Consider the following 19,359-nt stretch of genomic DNA (forward strand, 5'->3'; position numbering starts at 1 on the left):
TCTGAATAAAAGTGATGATCGTGATATAAAAATGGACAGCTATAATCTATTTCAAGGCAAGAGTTTGACCATATTTGTTTTGAGCATTTGTTTCTATTGATTTTGAGTTTAGGGGGTTGATAAAAAGCTATGCCACTAATGAAAATATCGACTTGAGGAAGGCTTTTTTCCCTTTGGGGAAAACAATTAATTTATTTGTAACATGTCAAAATTGACATACTGCCAAGATTTCCAATAATAATTTGGCTCAGGTGAGAGAAGGCTGTGAGCAAAAGATGCTCAGGGGTTAAAGCATGGGCTGTGGGAGTGACAATACATCCATCTTTGCCACTTGCAGGCTACAGCTTCTTTAGTGACCTCGAGCAGATAACTTAATTTCTCTAAGCCTTAGTTTTGTTGCAGGCTTGGAAATGGGAGGTGGATGCAATGATTGTCCATGGAGAGAGGATTGTGAAGCTCTCAGGTTGGATTACTTCTCCTGTGGGGAGCTGATAAGAATAAAAAGCAGAGGATAATGGGCTGAGTCCTGAGGAGCTACTACATTCAGAGGATGCTAGGAAGAAGGGGAAGCAGCATGGGGGTTGGAGGAAGTGCAGGTAGAAAAACAAATCTAGCTCTCTAGGTTCCTCATATCTCTCAGTTCATCAGCTGTAGTTGGACAGTGATTCCCATTCAGTTTTTGTTAGCAGCAGGACTCTTTCTTTAAATGCATTTCATGGAAAAATTCTGGAGATGCCCTTGCTGAAGTAAGAATGAGGGCCTTCCAAAGTGAACCTCCAGACATCTCCCTGGGCTTGAACCGCAGGATGTAGGATATTTGTAGCTGGGAGGCCAATACTCCCTCCATCTATGAAGTTGCAAACTGAACCTAGTATACCTAAAAGTCCAGAAGAAACCTTACCTTAGTTATGTGAAGATATCAGCTGAGTACTGACCAGAGGGCTTGAAGAAGGCAGGTTTTGAAGTCACATGTTTGTCTCTGCATGAAAGTGTTACTGTCACTGATACCTACTTTACTGTAACCTTCCAGCAGTCAAGAAGTGAATTCTACTTAAGTACTTTACCATCTTTCTCATTCTAAACTATTGTGGATGTTTGTGTTATTTAATTTAAAGTAGTTATTATTCTTAGTTCACTAGACCGTTGATAATAAAAGCTTGGAAAAGAAATACAAGGAGAGCAGGTGATTATAGAGAGGAATGCAGGAAGTTCATGATAATTTATGTTTTATGACCCATTATCTCTTTTCCCCCTTATCTATTGCCTTGCAGATGAATTCTGAATTTGTCTAATGTATATTTTAAGTATCTGTCAACATGATTTCTATAACTATTGTAGCATTAACCTTGATTATTCCTTTATTCTAGTGTTCCAAATTCTACTTGATAAACACTGTCCTCTGTCAAGAAAGATAACAATGCAACCAATTAATTTCCCTTTTAAGACTGATTCTGGCTTTTATAGTCTGGTCTTTGGGGGACTGAAATTAGACCACAAATTACTTTAAAGAAGAACAAAAAATTCTGCCAGGCAATAGCAACTTCCTGTAATTTTTTTGAGATTTAGGGATCATGTTGCAGAGCTAATACAGAAGTTCAAAGCTTTTCCTGGAAAAGTGGATCCATCTATAACTTGTGGTACTTGCAGAGTAATTTGCCTAAATCGTCAAGTTGTGGTTCTCAAATTTTTGTGTGAATAGCAACCACTCACACTACTAACTAAAATGCAAATTCCCAGATTCACCCTCTGATATGTTGAGTTCAGTAGGTATGGGATAGAGACCAAGGCTCTGCTTCTTAAAGAACTACTCCAAGTGACTCTGATACAGGTTGTCCATGGGTCACACTTTGAGAAATTCTGGTGTGTAGAGTAGGTTCACATAAAGGAAATCTTTTGAGGGAAGCCCTTTGATAGAGATCGCTGGAGTGGATAAATCATGGAGAATTTCCACTTCACCCAGCACCCTGTGTTTACATAGGTACAGAGCTGCATGATGCCTGGTAGTGAGCTGGTGTGAGTAAGGTAATTTTACTTAAACCTGGGAATGAGGAAGTAAATAATCAGGGATATCATTGTCCTACCATAGTTATTCAAGCAATCCTATCATTGATGTTTTGGTCATTCCATAGGCTCCTCAGATGGTATCCTAATTAACTTTCAGAAGATACACTTGCTTTTCCTTGAGTTCTGTAAGCCTTTTAAAAAATGAATAATAAGCACTGTAAATCCACCTGTTTAGAAATTATGTTGGGCCGGGCGCGGTGGCTCGCGCCTGTAGTCCCAGCACTTTGGGAGGCCGAGGCGGGTGGATCACTTGAGGTCGGAAGTTCAAGACCAGCCTGGCCAACATGGAGAACCCCCGTCTCTACTAAAAATACAAAAATTAGGCCGGGCGCGGTGGCTCACGCCTGTAATCCCAACACTTTGGGAGGCCGAGGCGGGCGGATCACCTGAGGTTGGGAGTTTGAGAAATTATGTTGATAACCATGTTTCATACTTTAATTATAGAAGTTTATTTTCATTATCTGTTCTTTCCTCAGTATATTATCACATATTTTGACTCTCCTTTCTAACAATTCTGAAAAAAAAAACCATAATCAAGTTACTTAAATTTGCAGCAGTTTTCTGAATTGCAAAAGAGTTGCTCTTGTAATACAAACACAAATATAAATTTATTCATGAAAACGTTTCTTTCAAAGGGAATTGTGTGAAGAGAATATTCTTATCCCACTGGTGCCAGCAATAACTAGGTAAGAGGGAAAGTTTACCTTCTTTTCTGTTGATCTTTGCTGGTAGCTGTAACTACTAGTTGTTAAGACATGCAGTGAAGTAATTCTGGAAGTGCACAGGGGGTCTGGCTTCAGCATTCCCCAACTATAGGAACTTAGTAATTAGTTTACTTAGTAAATTGTTTACTACTTTCTACTCTCTATTTCCTCTTATATATATATTCAATACATTTTATTTTATACCCACTATGTGTGCCATCTGAGGGTGCTGAGATCATATTGATAGCACTTTGAAAGGGTGGTGATGGTGATGAAGATGGAGAGAAGTAGATAGAGGCATTGTGTCATCTAAGCTTCAAATGAGACTAATGCATGTAAATATTATTTCAAGATATAAGGTGCGATACAAACGTAAGTTATTAATATTTTCTCATTCCCTATCCCTGTCTTCCCATGTAATTCAAGCATCCTGAGGTATTTATTTGAAGGGCCTTGTAGATATGTATCTACATTGACCAATTCATTGAACACTGTACATATAAAGATTATAAATAACCTAAATAACTATCCAGAGGGAACTGATGAAATAAATTATGGTACTTTTATATACAGGAATACCTAATGGTAACAATGACAATAAGTAACCTCACTGAGCACTTACTGGATCCCAGAGGTGACACCAAACTTTGTTTACACATTAAGTTGCTTAAGTATTATAACACCCCTATGAGGAGAAATAATTATTATTCATGTTTCACAGACAAGAGAACTGAAGAACAGAGAGGGTAAGTAATTTGCCCAACATTTCAAAGCTAATAAGTGATGAAACTAAAATTTGAACCCAGGCAGTTTGGTCCTTAGTCTCTGCACTTAATGCTAGTCTTTTTCACAGTTAGAATGAGTAAAGCAATTCTGTGTGTAGGGAAAGGAACACTCTCCAAGATATATTGTAAAGTGAAGAGTAGCTACCATTTCCTAAAGGAAAGAAGGAAGAAAGGAAGGAAGAAAAGAATAGAAGAAAAAGAAAAGGAAATATTACGAGAAAATATGCATGCATGTGCATAGAATATCTCTAGAAGGGTACACAAGGAAATGATAACAATGGTTGCTTTCTGGGAGGGTCTCTGGATAGCTGGAGAACAGGATGAAAGAGTTAGCATTCACTACAAGCCTCCCTGTGTCTTTTGATTTTTGAACCCTGTGCATGTATTATCATTTAAAAAGTAAATAGATTTTTAAAAAGTAAAGACCTCATAGTAAATCTTTGTAAAGCAAATAGTAGCCTTGTAACATATATCTTATTTCCCAGGATATACTCTGCAATCAGGGATTCACATTTCGGGTGCCTAGAGGACCTCAGTTTCAGGATAATGACTGCAAGTGATTTCCTTATATGTTGCTCTGTGACCTGTATCAGCATGCAGCTAAGGAAGTAAGCAATACTTAAAGGAATTGGCCTCAGTCAGCCTTCTCATGGCTGTGTTACAATACAGCCCTTTCCCCTGGCAGCCCAATTCAGGCTAGCCCAGAAGGGCCTCTGTCTGGAGCCTTTCAGCTCAGGCCAGCACATAAAGGTTTAAAGCCTGGTAGACTGAAGAGTAACAGGCACATGAAATGTATCTAATACATATTTTTTGAATGATAAACCAAAAAGAGCAAAAAAGGACAAAAGAAAAAATGTAACTGTGCAAATTTATGTGCTCTATATTTATACAATGGTGAGATAGATTTTTTACCTGTGTTTAATAAACTGGCTCTAAGTTCACTATGAAACAAGTTCTCAGAATGGCTCATTAAGCAAGAGCCATTAGCTTCAAAGTCATCAATGATACAAAAAGTTCTGTTTAATGTATCTTTTACCGCATGGGTGGGTAGGTGGAGGTGGGCACAGGAACAGGATATTAGCTTTTTCATCATAACTCGTACCATTTATCCAGTACATAAAAATCTTTGAAAATGATAAAGGCAAAACATCATGTTCTACCAATAGAATTTTAACTTTAAATAGAGACTTCTAGGAGCTGAAGTTAAAATAGGAAACTTTGGGGATTTAAATTTCAGGATCAATTTGGCTACCTGGCAAGAAAAGGCACTAAGGTTTTTAAAGCATCAGAGGATGGTAAACACAGGATATGTCCAGTCTGGATTCAAGCATTTAAAGGTGAGAGAGCCCAAGTTAAATTCCTCGTCCTGATGAGATGGCAACTTAAATCAGAAGGACATTTACTTTTAAACACCAAAAGAATGTATATAAATTGTATTATTGTTCCCAATTTTTCTCTTTCCTCCCTAAAAGAAGATTGTAATCCTGTGACTTGCCACGTGACTTGCAGTAGCACCTTCTCTATGGGAGGAATATACTTCCAATTCCACTTATATCAGGTTTGACTACATGACTTGTTTTAGTCAGTGAAATGTGACTAGAAGAAACACACAGGATGTCTGAGCGGAAGTTTTAAGTGCTATTACATAATTCTGCCATAGTTCTCTTTTATGTTTGCCCCTAGAGTGACACATACCAAAGAAAATCTGCTCCTTCAGCCTGGATTCTGGAATAAAGGACACATCTGGAGCAGACTCTGAGACAATCCTTAGTTGATTTTTAACATAAGCAAGAAATATATCTTTGTTGTTATAAGCACTAACGGCTTATAATAAAGTTTGTTACCGCAGTATAACCTAATGAAAGCTGACTAATAAAAAGTGATAACTTGAATAGCCATGCTTGCTACAGGAAAATATGAAATGAGAAAAAAGATGGGAGGAAAACATAAATTATTGTGTCAGCAGCCCCACTCCCTCAGGCTGAGTGAACGACGAGCCTGGCAGTGGGCTCAGCCTCTGTGGTGCAGCATGCCCAGGTCAGTGATAGGTGGGTGGCTGACATGAGCAGCTCAGCTCTAGGTTGGGCCACTCTCTGCCCTAGGCCTCCGGGGTTGCATACATAAGGACATAGCGCTCAGAATATGTGTTTGACTATCCATGTGACATAGCCATCGAAGCTGCTATGAGAAAATATTTGAATCTCATGACCATTGTGTAGGGGAAGTAAATGCATAAAAGCAGAATATTAATGTTCTTGGAAGGCTTCACAGGCAGCACTTTCTCAGCATCAAGTGGGGATTGCTCACTCTTGTCAAAGTGATGAGACCTCAGATTTTAGAAACCAGTAGGATTTTGACATACATCAAAGAACATTTTGTAAAGGGCTGGATAGTAAATAGTTTAGGCTTTGCAAGCTGTACCACCTCTGTCGCAATGATTTGACTCTACCATTGTACTGTGAAAGCAGTCATAAACTACATGTGATGAATCATTGTGGCTATGTTCCAATGAAACTCTTTTTTTTTTTTTTTTTTTACAATAACAAGTGACTGGCCAGATTTGGCTTGCAGACCATGTGTTGCTGATTCTTGATCTAGTGAAAAAGAAAATGGAACTTTGTTGCACCAACAATATCACAGTCAGCAATTCGGTGTCAGTTAATGGGAAGTTGTTGTACACACCTCATTTAGAGAACCTTGAAATAACCATGCTCACTCAAGGAGCCATCATTACCATAAGTGGCATTACCCTGGGGAACTATTTGGAAAGTTTAACAGCAAATATTATATCATCAAATCCATGAAGGGTCCAGATATCTTAGCATGGGTGATCCACAAACCTAATGCAGTTTGAGGACCCCCTCTAGAAGCGACAACCAATGAGAGTACGTGAAACATGCAGAGGCAACCATGAATATAGATTCTGAGAGCACAGAAAATACAAAAGTTGAGAAGTGAGTGTCTATAGAAATTCATTATTCTGCCTTGTGTCATTGTGGAATGTGCTCACTTAGTCCACACTTGGTTTGTCAGAAAGAACATTAGCTCTTAGTACATGTCAGAAGAGTAATTGTGAGTTGATTTAGGAAGGGAACACTGGAACATGGAGTTATTTGCTGTATCTTGGCTTTTTAAAAATTTTACTAGAGCAGAAATATTTTTATGTCCCAAGAAAGGCTTTTTGCTTATTAGACAAGAAATGAGCTTAAATATTTGATATTCTTTCCCCCAAAGTCCAAAACATTTAAACATAAGTTTCTTGGGAGTTTTGGTATTTAAGTTTGTTGCAATCATGGATTGAACATTCTCCTTGGCTTTTTTGCAAATCTTGCTACTCTCAGAAGGTCAGAGTAGTGTTCTACAGCCTTGCTCTGTCACCGAGGCTGGAGTGCAGTTGTGTGATCATAGCTTATAGTAACCTTGAATTCCTGGCCTCAAGCAATCATCCCACCTGGGTCTACCAAAGTACTATGATTACATGGTGAGCCACAGTGCTTGGCAGAATTCTTAAACTAGGGAGCTTCTAGCTTTTGAAAACTGCAGACTGATGGGCTTTAGAAATTCTATTAATTCTGGGGTTTGGCTCCTTAAAATGTACTTTAACCAATACTGCAGGATTGTGGTACAGTAGTCATCGAAGCATGTGGCAACAAACACAAGGACACTGATCCCTTGGAACTGAATACAGGGCACTGGTGGAGTCTCCTTACTGTGCTAGTGCTGCAGCTCTGGGGCAAAAATCTTACCTGTCAAGGCTGATGTTCAGATTCTAAAAACACCACAACGACAGTGCATAGTGCATATACCCTTGGTTTATTGATTGGATTTTATTATTTCCTACTGACCAGAGAATTTAAATTTAAGAGTACTGTTTTTAATTATGTGTGTATAACAAGTAACACAAACCATATTTCATTTTAGTTTCTGAATACAAAATAGGGCATATTTTCCCTAACGTATGTTGCAATCAAACCAAAGATTTTTGTTGTTTCAGAGGAAATGCAAGTACCTCATGAGAAAAAAGTTATTTGCTAATGTCATATTTTTGTCCAAGTTTTTATTTCATATGAAAAATGATTTTACCAAAAGCATAGAAATAAAACCTGGATCCTACTGCCTTTCTTATGTTCTTAATTTCTAATGTCACCTCTTTGTTAGTATGACCCTTGAGTAGAGCAAGAATAATGACTTTGTATAACGGATATAATAGTATAAATTTGAAGATACCCAAAAAAGATATGACCTGGGAGTCATGTAATTCAGATAAAATTACATTCAAACTAACAATAGGTTCTATATAAATAAGAAATCTGTATATAATACAATAAACTGAAGTCTAATTTGTAGTTAATTAGTGATACTTTGGGTGATTCATACAGAAGTTGTATGTCTTGTATAGAAATGTAGAATCCACTATGACACTTACACGTGGAGGCATAGCAAAACCATCAGGAGACTTCGAATCAGGTAAGTATTAGTCCGCTTGCAGTTTTGCTAGTCACTGTCTGTGTGACTTTTCTCAGGTCAACTGAACTTTCTGAGCTTCATCCTCCTCCTGTGTAAAGTAGGAAGAAAAATATCCATTTCATAAAGTTATTATAAAAATTAAATGAGGCAATGTTTATAAAATATTAACATCACAGTGCTGAGAAAATTCAATTACTTTACAAAGTTTGACGACATTCCTGAACCCTGAAGAGGAATATGTTTTTTGTTTTCCTATGAGGAAAACTTATTTTTTTTTTTAACTTTTATTTTGAGTTCAGGGATACATGTGCAGGTCTGTTATATAGGTAAAGTCGTGTCACAGGAGTTTGTTGTGGTGGATTATTTTGTCACCCAGGTATAAGCCTAGGACCTGTTAATTATCTTTGCTGAACCTCTCCCTCCTACCACCTTCCACCCTCTGGTAGGTCCCAGTGTCTGTTATTTCCTTCTTTGTGTTCATGAGTTCTCATCATTTAGCTCCCACTTATAAGGGGGAACACGAGGTATTTGGTTTTCTGTTCCTGTGTTAGTTGGCTAAGAACAATGGCCTCCAGATCCATCAATGTTTCTACAAGGGACATGATCTTGTTCTTTTTTATGGCTGCATAGTATTCCATGGTGTATATGTACTGCATTTTCTTTATCCAGTCTACCATTGATGGGCATTCAGGTTGATTTCATGTCTTTGCTATGTGAATAGTGCTGCAATGAACATATGTTTGCATGTGTCATTATGGTAGAATGATTTATATTCCTTTGGCTATATACCCAGTAATGGGATTGCTGAGTCAAATGGTAGTTCTGTTTTTAGCTCTTCAAGGAATCACCAACTGTTTTCCACAACGGTTGAACTAATTTACACTCTCACCAACAGTGGATAAGCATTCCTTTTTCTCCATAACCTTGCCAGCATCTGTTATTTTTTGGCTTTTTAATAATAGTCATTCTGACTAATGTGAGATGGTATCTCACTGTGGTTTTGATTGGCATTTCTCTAATGATCAGTGATGTTGAGCTTTCTTTCATGTTGGCCACATGTACGTTGTGTTTTGGAAAGTGTCTGTTCCTATCCTTTGCCCACTTTTTTTTTTTTTTTTTTTTTTTTTTTTTGAGACAAAGTCTCACTCTGTCGCTCAGGCTGGAGTGCAGTGGTGTGATCTCGGCTCACTGAAACCTCTGCCTCCTGGATTCAAGCGATTCTCCTGGCTCAGCCTCCCAAGTAGCTGGGACTACAGGCAAAAGCCACCACACCCAGCTAATTTTTGTATTTTTAGTAGAGACGAGGTTTCACCATGTTGGCCAGGCTGGTCTCAAACTCCTGACCTTGTGATCCGCCTGCTTCAGCCTCCCAAAGTGCAGGGATCACAGGCGTAAGCCACCACCCCCAGCCTGCCCATTTTTAAATGGGGTTGTTTTTTGCTTATAAATTTGTTTAAGTTCCTTATAAATAGTGGATATTAGGCCTTTGTTAGATGTATAGTTTGTAAATATTTTCTCCCATTCTGTAGGTTCTGTTTACTCTGTTGATAGTTTCTTTTGCTGTGCAGAAGGTCTTTAGTTTAACTAGATTCCATTTGTCAATTTTTGCTTTTGTTGCAATCACTTTTGATGTCTTCATCATGAAATCTTTGCTTGTTCCTATGTCCAGAATGGTATTGCCTAGATTGTGTTCCAGGGTTTTTATAGATTGGGTTTTACATTTAAGTCTGTAACCTATCTTGAGTTGACTTTTGTACATGGTGTAAAGAAGAGGTGCAGTTTCAATCTTCTGCGTGTGGCTAGCCAGTTATCACAGCACCATTTATTGAATAGGGAGTCCTTTCCCCATTGCTTGTTTTTGTCAGCTTTGTCGAAGATTAGATAGTTGTAGGTGTGTGACTTTATTTCTGGGCTCCTAATTCTGTTTCATTGGTCTATGTGTCTGTTTTTGTACCAGTACTATGCTGTCGTGATTACTGTAGCCCTGTAGTATAGTTTGAAGTCTGGTGGCATGATGCCTCCAACTTTGTTCTTTTAGCTTAGAATTGCCTTTGCTATTTGGGCTCTTTTTTGGTTCCATATGAATTTTAAAATAGTTTTTTATAGTTCTGTAAAGAATGCCATTGATAGTTTGATAGGAATAGCACAGAATTTATAAATTGCTTTGGGCAGTGTTCTCATTTTAATGATATTGATTCTTCCTATCCATGAGCATGTAATATTTTCCCCTTTGACTCATCTCTGATTTCTTTGAGCAGTGTTTTGTAGTTCTCCTTGTAGAGAACTTTCACCTCCCTGGTTAGCAGTATTCCTAGGTATTTTATACTTTTTGTGGCAATCGTGAATGGGATTGCATTCCTAATTTGCCTCTCATCTTGACTGTTGGTGTATAGGAATGCTAGTGATTTTTGTACTTTGATTTTGTATTCTGAGACATTGCTGAAGTTGTTTCTCAGCTTAAGGAGCTTTTGGGCTGAGACTACAGGGTTTTCTAGATATAGGATTATGTCATTTGTAAACAAGGATAACTTGACTTCCTCTTTTCATATTTGGATGCCCTTTCTTCCTTTCTCTTGCACAGTTGCTCTTGCCAGAACTTCCAATACTATGTTGCATAGGAGTGGTGAGAAAGGGCATCCTTGTTTTGTGCAGGTTTTCAAAGGGAATCCTTCTACTTTTTGCCTATTCAGTTTGATGTTGGCTGTGGGTTTGTCAAAGATAACTCATTACTTTGAGGTATGGTCCTTCGATACCTAGTTTCTTGAGAGTCTTTAACATGATTTTTATCAAAAGCCTTTTCCGCATCTATTGAATCATGTGGTTTTTGTTTTTAGTTTTTATGTGATGGATCACATTTATTTATTTTCATATGGGACCTTGCATCCCAGGAATAAGGCCCACTTGATTGTGATGGATAAGCTTTCTGATGTGCTTCTGGATTTGGTTTGCCAATATTTTGTTAGAGACTTCTGCATCAATGTTTATCAAGGATATTGGCCTGGAGTTTTCTTTTTTTTTTAATTGCGTCTCTGCAAGATTTTAGTATCAGGTTAATGCTGGCCTCATAGAGTGAGTTAGAGAAGAGTGCTCCTCCTCAATTTTTTGGAATAGTTTCAGTAGGAATGGTATCACCTCTTCTTTGTACATCTGGTAGAGTTTTGCTGTGAATCCATGGTCCTGGGCTTTTTTGGGTTGGTAGCCTATTACTGATTCAATTTCAGAGCTATTTGTCTGTTCAGGGAATCAATTTCTTCTTGGAGCAGTCTTGGGAGGGTGTATGTGCTCAGGAATGTATCCGTTTCTTCTAGATTTTCTAGTTTGTGTGCACAGAGGTGTTCAAAATATTCTCTGATGGTTATTTGTATTTCTGTGGAGTCAGTGATAATATCCCCTTTATCATTTCCAATTTTGTTTATTTGGGTGTTCTCTCTTCTCTATTAGTTATTAGTTTAGCCAGTGATCTATTGATTTTATTAATTTTTTCAAAAATCTAACTCTTGAATTTGTTGATATTTTGAATTTTTTTGTGTGACTCAATCTCCTTCAGTTTGTCTCAAATTTTGATTATTTCTTGTCTTTTGCCAACTTTGGGGTTGGTTTTCTCTTTGTTCTCTAGTTGTTTTAGTTATGATGTTGCATTGTTAACATATTTCTAACTTTTTAATGTGGGTATTTAGTGCTGTAAGTTTCCCTCTTAACACTGCCTTAACTGGATCGTAGAGATTCTGGTATGTTGTATCTTTGTTCTCATTAGTTTCAAAGAGCTTCTTGAATTCTGCCTTAATTTCATTATTTACCCAAAAGTCAGTCAGGAGCATTTTATTCAATTTGCATGTAATTGTATGATTTTTAGCAATTTTCTTAGTCTTGATTTCTAATTTTATTGCACTGTGGTCTGAGAGAGTGGTTGTTATAATTTCAGTTCTTTTGAGTTTGTTGAAGAGTGTTTTATTTCCAATTATATAGTTGATTTTAGAATATGTGTCATGTGGTTAGAAGAAGAATGTATATCCTGTTGTTTTGGGGTGGACAGTTCTATAAATGTCTATCAGGTCCATTTGATCCAGTGCAGATTTCAGGTCCTGAATATATTTGTTAATTTTCTGCCTTGATGATCTGTCTAATACTGTCAGTGGGATGTTGAAACCTCCCACTATTATTGTGTTGAAGTCTAAGTCTCTTTGAATGTGATACAGTTTGGATCTGTGTCCCAACCAAATCTCATTGTGAATTGTAGTCTCCAGTGTTTGCAGGTGGGGCCTGGTAAGAGGTGACTGGATCATGGGGGCAGATTTCTTATGAGTGGTTTAGCACCATCCTCTTGGTGTTGCTCTCATGATAATGAGTTCTTATGACATCTGGTTGTTAAAAAGTGTGCAGCACCTCCCCTCACTCTCTCTCGCTCATGCTAAAGGCATGTGAAATGCCTCACTTCTCCATTGCCTTCCACCATGATTAGAAGTTTCCTCAGGCCTCCCCAGAAGCAGAAGCCACTATGCTTCCTGTACAGCCAGTGGAACCATGAACCAATTAAACCTCTTTTTGTTGTAAATTACCCAGTCTCAAGTATTTCTTTATAGCAGTCTGAGAACAGACTAATACAGAAAATTGGAATTGAGTGGTGGGGCATTGCTATGAGGATACCTGAAGATGTTTAAGTGACTTTAGAATTGTGTAATGGGCAGAAGTTGGAAGAGTTTGGAGAGCTTAGAAGAAGACAAGAAGATGAGGGAAAGTTTGGAACTTCCTAGAGACTGGTTGAATGGTTATGACCAAAATGATGGTAGTGATATGGACAGTGAAGGCCAGGCTGATGAGGTCTCAGATGAAAATAGGAACTTATTGGAAACTGGAGTAAGCGTCATTTTTGTTATGTCTTAGCAAAGAACTTGGCTGTGTTATGCCCCTGTCTAGGGATCTGTGGAATTTGGAACCTGTGAGTGATGGTTTAGGGTATCTGGTAGAAGAAATTTCTAAGCAGTAAAGCATTCAAGATGTAGCCTGGCTGCTTCTAACAACCTATGCTCATATGTGTGAACAAAGAAACGACCTAATGTTGGAACTTATATGTAAAAGGGGAAGCAGAGCATAAAAGTTCATAAAATTTCCAATCTGGCCATGTGGTAGAAAAGAAAAGCCCATTTTTCAGGGGAGGAATTCAAGCAGGCTGCATAAATTTGCATAAGTAAAGATAAGCCAAGTGATAAAAGCCAAGAGAATGGGGAAAACCACCTACTCAAGCCTCAGTAATGACAGACGCCCCTTCCCCCACCAAGCTCGAGCATCCCAGGTTGACTTCAGACTGCTGTGCTGGCAGCGAGAATTTCAAGCCAGTGGATCTTAGCTTGTTGGGCTCCATAGGAGTGGGATTCACTGAGCAAGACCACTCTGCTCCCTGGCTTCAGCCCTCTTTCTAGGGGAGTGAATGGTTCTGTCTCACTGGTGTTCCAGGTGCCACTAGGGTATGAAAAAAAAACTCCTTCACCTAGCTTGGAGTCTGCCCAAATGGCTACCCGGTTTTGTGCTTGAAACTCAGGGCCCTGGTAGTATAGGCACCCAAGGGAATTTCCTAGTCTGTGGGTTGTGAAGACTATGGGAAAAGTGTGGTATTGGGGCCAGATAACACTGTCCCTCATGGCACAGTCACTCATGGCAGCTTCCCTTGTCTAGGGGAGGAAGTTCCCCAACTTCTTGCACTTCCTGGGTGAGGCGATGCCCCACCCTGCTTCTGTTCATCCTCCGTGGGCTGCACTCACTGTCTAACCAGTCCCAGTGAGATGAACTGGGTACCTCAGTTGGAAATGCAGCAGTCACCCACCTTCTGCATTGGTCTCACTGGGAACTGCAGACCAGAGTTGTTCCTATTCGTCCATCTTGGCTGGGAACTTTTTGTGTTATCTTTAAAGACTCATCTTTAATTTGCTCAGCTTTCATGAATTCTGGAAACAAAAAGCATATCCCGTTTAGAATCCTGCAACATAAACCCAATCTAAGCACGTTATTGTTTTGTTTTTTATAAGTACTGTGTGTTCATTGCAGAAGAATTAAAACATGCAAACTAAAAAAGAAAGAATAAAAGCTATCTATTAAATCTACAAGTCAGAGATAATCATTGATTGCACTTTGTATAAAAATGTCTTTGTGACATTTTTTATTTGCATTTATACATAAAAACCCTTTAGTCACTCTAAAATAAATAATAACCATCTCTCTCAATCAACTGTACTTATATAATATAGGCATTATCTTTAGTTGTTTGCATATACAATAATTCATTTAACAAATCTATATTTTTAAGTATTTAGATTATTCCACTATTTTTATTATTAAAATGCTGCAATTATAATCCCATTTATATAAAACTATTTCCTTCATTCAAATTCTTGTATATAGAATTTTTTTCCTGAATCCAAGTTCATTTAAAATCCACCATAAATTTCCACATAGAACTTTATTCTAATTTCTCCACTAGAGACTTGTTTCTTTCTCTGCTTCTAAAACGTTACCTGTATACAAGCGAACTCACTGTAGCTACCTTTGCAGACACGCAGCCCATAAACCTTGTTACTGTTAATGTTTCACTAACATCCAACCTCCAATTCTGTCAAGGTGCTTTTTTCTTTTAAACAATTGTAATTGTCCTAAAATAAAGTTTTTTTCTATAACTCATTTATTATTCAGACACTAATTGAAATTCTAATATGAGCAAGACATTATTGAAAATAAAGAGAAATTTAGTAACTCTCCACCCTCGGTCACGACTTACATGATTAGAACATGGGTATAATGTTGGACATTAGCAGGGTTCCTATGAAGGTAGATTTGCTCCTTTGAATATCACTCTAGTCTCAGAATTAAATTTCCATCATGGTCTCAGTTCTGGATATTACCCTGCCTGTCCTGTGTTGGACATCATGTTCTTACTCCCGAAACCTTTCCCCGTTACTTGGTTCTAGTAGTTTTCATCCTGGCAGCTCCCAGAGATGCCCTACCTTGCCTAGCCCTCTGGCTGGCTTAGTCCCATTTTGAGCTAGCTTTTACTTCTTAATCCAGACCACTGTCTCACACTGAGAGATCTCCCACATATCCATATACATACTCCTTGGCTACATGGAACTTAGTTTCTATATTTCTATGCTAAGAATTGAAGTCCCAAGCTCTGGTGCAAATTCACACCTTCATTTGTTCTTTCAGTATGTATTTACTGGATACCGACACTGTGCTTAGTGCCAGGTGAACAGCAAAGCAAGGAGAGAAACAGATATGGCTCCTATCCTTGTAGAGAGTGCAGCCTTGAAGGGAAGGGATTCTAGCACCTCTCATTGCAGCACTTCTCCCAGGCATTTGTTAACAGAGATACAGATGTATCTATCATGCAATGTCAAATGTCATGAAGGGTATAAGCATATGTAACTGAAGAAGTATGGGTGTTCAGGAGGGAGATCTCTTCTGAATTGGGGATATCAACAGAGAATCTGATAATGATATTAAAGTTGATCTAGAATAGGTAAGATTCTTAATGGTAGAGTAGGAAAGAACATTTTCATTATCTCTCTAAGGAGTATTGATGAGAAAAACAAAATGAGAACATCTTTCCTAATTTTAACTCTTCCACTTTCTGGTCATCGATCCTTACTGGCCTGGTTTTGTCATCCGTAAGTTGGGTGAGTGATACTGCCCCGACGTTCCACTGCAGAGCTGTGAGGTCAAACCAAGATAATGTAATTGGATATATTTTTAAATTGTTCAGTGATCTACAAGCATAAGGAACATTTAAACGTTCAGCGTTAGCATTTTGGGTGTCAAGATATCAAATCATAATTAATAATTCTACCTGAAACTCATTTAAAGAAAATTCATCATAGGAAAATACAAAATACTTTCATTGTAAGTTCAGCTATTATTTTGGCAAGTGATCTTTCCAGTTAGATTGAAGTTTTATGGAGTAATTTCATAAATTATATTACTAATTGCAGTAACTCTCATTAATGTATTGAGTACTCTGATAAATACCTTACATCCAACCTTTTTGGCACCACAGGCCGGTTTTATGGAAGACAGTTTTTCCACAGGTGGGGGCGGTGTGGCAGGGAGGTCTTGGGATGAAGCTGTTCCAACTCAGAAAATCAGGCATTAGTTAGTTTCTCTTACGGAGCATGCAATCTAGATCCCTCACATCACAGTAGTGTTCATGCTGTTATGAGAACCTAATGGTGGCCTGACAGGAGGTGAGGCTCAGGCGGTATTGCTCCCTCACCTGCTGCTTATCTTCTGCTGCGCAGCCTGGGTCCTAACAAGCCTGATGACCTGTTCGTGGACTGGTTAACAGTTCATGGACTTGGGGTTGGGGACCCCGGGCTTATATGTATTATCTTATTAAATTCTCATCACAACACAGTTAAAAAGAAACCACAGTCTTTTTATTTTATAGACAAGTATATTGAGTCTTAGCGAATTTGTGTGACTTGTCCAGTGTCACTTCAATGTTAAGTGATATAACAAGGATTTAAACACAAAATTCTAAAACTCGCAACCTATAACCACAAAAGTACAAATAGTACTCCATCAAATAATTTACTTTTCAATTTTTAAGAGCTACTGTAATGATAATGGTGGTGATAGTTGTAAAGTCAGAAGTTGGGCTGACTAGACTACAATGTTGAGGCTCAGAAGACCTAGACAGGTAACCCGAGGTCACACTTTACTTTCGTAATCTATTACTGTGTCACAGACCTTTTGCTTAAGACTTGAAATGGTAGTCTTATTTTGCTCACATTTTTGGTGGTCTGGAATCCAGGAAGAGCCTGCCTGGGTGTCTGTCTCTAATTCACATGGTATCAGCTAACGCAGCTGGGGCTAGAGGAACCACTTTCAAGAAGGCTTCTTTATGACACATTCCGCACCTCAGTTTCCTTGACTTCTCTTGTTCTCCACATGGTCTCTCATCCTCCAAGGTTTGTCCACATGGCGTGGGCTTCTCACAGCGTGGTGAACTCAGAGTATTTGTACTCCTTAGATGGGGACTGACATCCATAAGGCACAAAGCACGTATGCCAGGCCACTGAAGGCCAATGGCCCAAACTGGCAGGGCATCATTGCCACTATGTTCTATTGATTAGAGCAGTTGCAGTGCCTGCCCAGATTCAGGAGCTGGAGACATGGACACCAACTTATGGGGGATTGTGGAAAACTCACATCACAAAAGAAAATGTAGGATAAGAGTTCCTATTAGAGATACCTTTGAGAAATACAATCTATCACACAGATTTGATCAGTGGCTGAGGTCAAGTATTTCAAGTATCTAATACCAAGGATTAAATTCTTCATTTTTGCATTACACTGAAACTTAGACAGCCTAGCAGAACAATGATCAATGGACCTATTTTTAAAAATTCAGCATGACATCAACACATGCCACTGCTGATAAGCTGACATTCACATTTCCATTAAACTTCTTCAGAAGATGACAGTTTCTGTTCCGCTGAGTACACTGAATTCGCTACTTTTGCCTGCAGTCCTTGCATTCACGCCAGGGCTCCACCCTCTTTTAAATGCATAAACCTAGTGGATTCAGGACTTCAGCAGTTAGGATAGGTACATTTCAGGGGTCAGAGGCTACTTAGAAATGGCATTGTTTTTAATTTTTAGGACATGCTGCATTCTTCAGCATCTTGGGGCTTAGTCATTGCCAAAATTTGCGTTGAAAGCAGGGTTTTCTATATAAGAATGAATTCTCCACCACATGATTAAGGTTATACAGTGAACAGAGCTGCAAAATATAACTGGAACAAATTTCAAAATTTTGTTATATATAAATACTACTCATATTGAGAGGTCACTTTTTAAAAAAAGACTGGAAACTAAAGTAATGACTGTGAAACACACAGTATCTCTGTTCTGCTTGCCTCTTTGAAAGTAGTAAAATAGCTGTGTAACAATGTTTTTTAAATAGCAATTTATTTCTTGATTCTCAAACCTCTGCCCTCCACAGTACCTATTTCACTTCATGTAAAACCAGAATGCTGTTATTCATAAACTATAATGCTTCCCAGATGCCTACCTTGTAGGATGTCAGATTTAGCAAACAAAAATACAGGACATCCAATTAAATTTGAACTGCAGATAAACAATGAATAAATTTTTAATATACGTATGTTCCATGGAATACTTAGTACATACTTACACTAAAATATTCTTTGTTGTTTATCTGATATTTTAATTCAACTGGACATCCTTATTTAATTTGCCAATTCTACTACCATGGTATAGGCCTTGTACTAGGCGCTAGGAGTACTACTGTGAGTGAGTAGTGATTACTGCCCTCCAAAGACTTGTAGCTCAGTGAATTATACATTGTGAAAAGGCAATGACAGAGAAGTGGAAGAGATGCTACAAGAGATGGAAGTAAATGCAGACTGGACAGGTAAGCTAGGCTAGATGACAAAGGGCTTGAAACTATGGGCAATAAAGACTACTGAAAAAGGTTATAAGTAGTGAAGGCATAATCAGATTCACCATTTTTGAAGGCACACTTTGGCTGCAGTCTGGAAGGAGGAGCAAGATTGGACAGGGACACGCATGAGGACCCTGCAGTGATCCAGGAAGAATGTGATGAGGGCCTGAGCTAAGGGAGTAGCAGTGAAGATAGAAAGGAGTTAATAAATCCAAGCAATATTTAGTAGTTTGGATTTAGGGGTTGCCTAGCTCTTTTAATGTGTAGATTCAGGTCTTTTATATCCATAAAGCTTTCTTGGATTATAGTTTTAAGTATTAGACCTGTTGGTTGCAATTTTTTTCACCTTTGGGAACTCCAGTTGTACTAAATACTCTTGTGCATTTTTCTATATCTGTCACTAATTTTTGGATCCTTTGTACCTGTTTATTTCTTATTTTACTTCAAATCATTTTCTTTCCTCTCTTCAATGTATTTTAAAAAATATTTTAAGTCTAATTTATGTTTCTATTAATTTTCTCCATGGTAAATGATTTTCAGCATTTTCTCATGTAGTTATTGTTCTTTGTATATCTTCCTTTGTGACTTGTCTTTTGCCCTTTTTAAAAAAATGTGTTGTCTTTTTATTAAAGTTTAATAATCTTTATATGTTCTGAATGCAAGTTTTTTGTAGGACATATGTATTGCAAATATATTCTCTAAGGCTATTGATTGTCTACTCATTTTCTTAATAGGGTCCTTTGATGAGCAGATTTGAATATTGATGAAATAAAATTTATAATTTTTTTTCTTTTATGGTTGGTTCTTTCTGTGTCTTATCAAAGAAATGTTTCCTAGTCAAAGGTTACAAAAAATGTTTTAAATGTTCACTGTTTTAGCTTTCGTA

The 19,359-nt window shown here is 38.0% G+C and overlaps 1 long non-coding RNA gene across 1 annotated transcript in view; it reads right to left on the reverse strand.

Moving 5' to 3' along the window:
* The window catches only part of LOC117981448 (uncharacterized), a 116,791-nt gene that overhangs the window by 20,643 nt on the left and 76,789 nt on the right, over positions 1-19,359 (reverse strand). The window contains exons 4-5 of the long non-coding RNA XR_008626441.3: positions 13,839-13,959; positions 7,980-8,108 (exon numbers count right to left, since the gene is read on the reverse strand). This is a non-coding gene — a long non-coding RNA (uncharacterized LOC117981448). The remainder of the gene's footprint in view (positions 1-7,979; positions 8,109-13,838; positions 13,960-19,359) is intronic.

The sequence above is a fragment of the Pan paniscus genome, chromosome 7 (assembly GCF_029289425.2).
Source record: "Pan paniscus chromosome 7, NHGRI_mPanPan1-v2.0_pri, whole genome shotgun sequence".
Classification (NCBI taxonomy): Eukaryota; Metazoa; Chordata; class Mammalia; order Primates; family Hominidae; genus Pan; species Pan paniscus.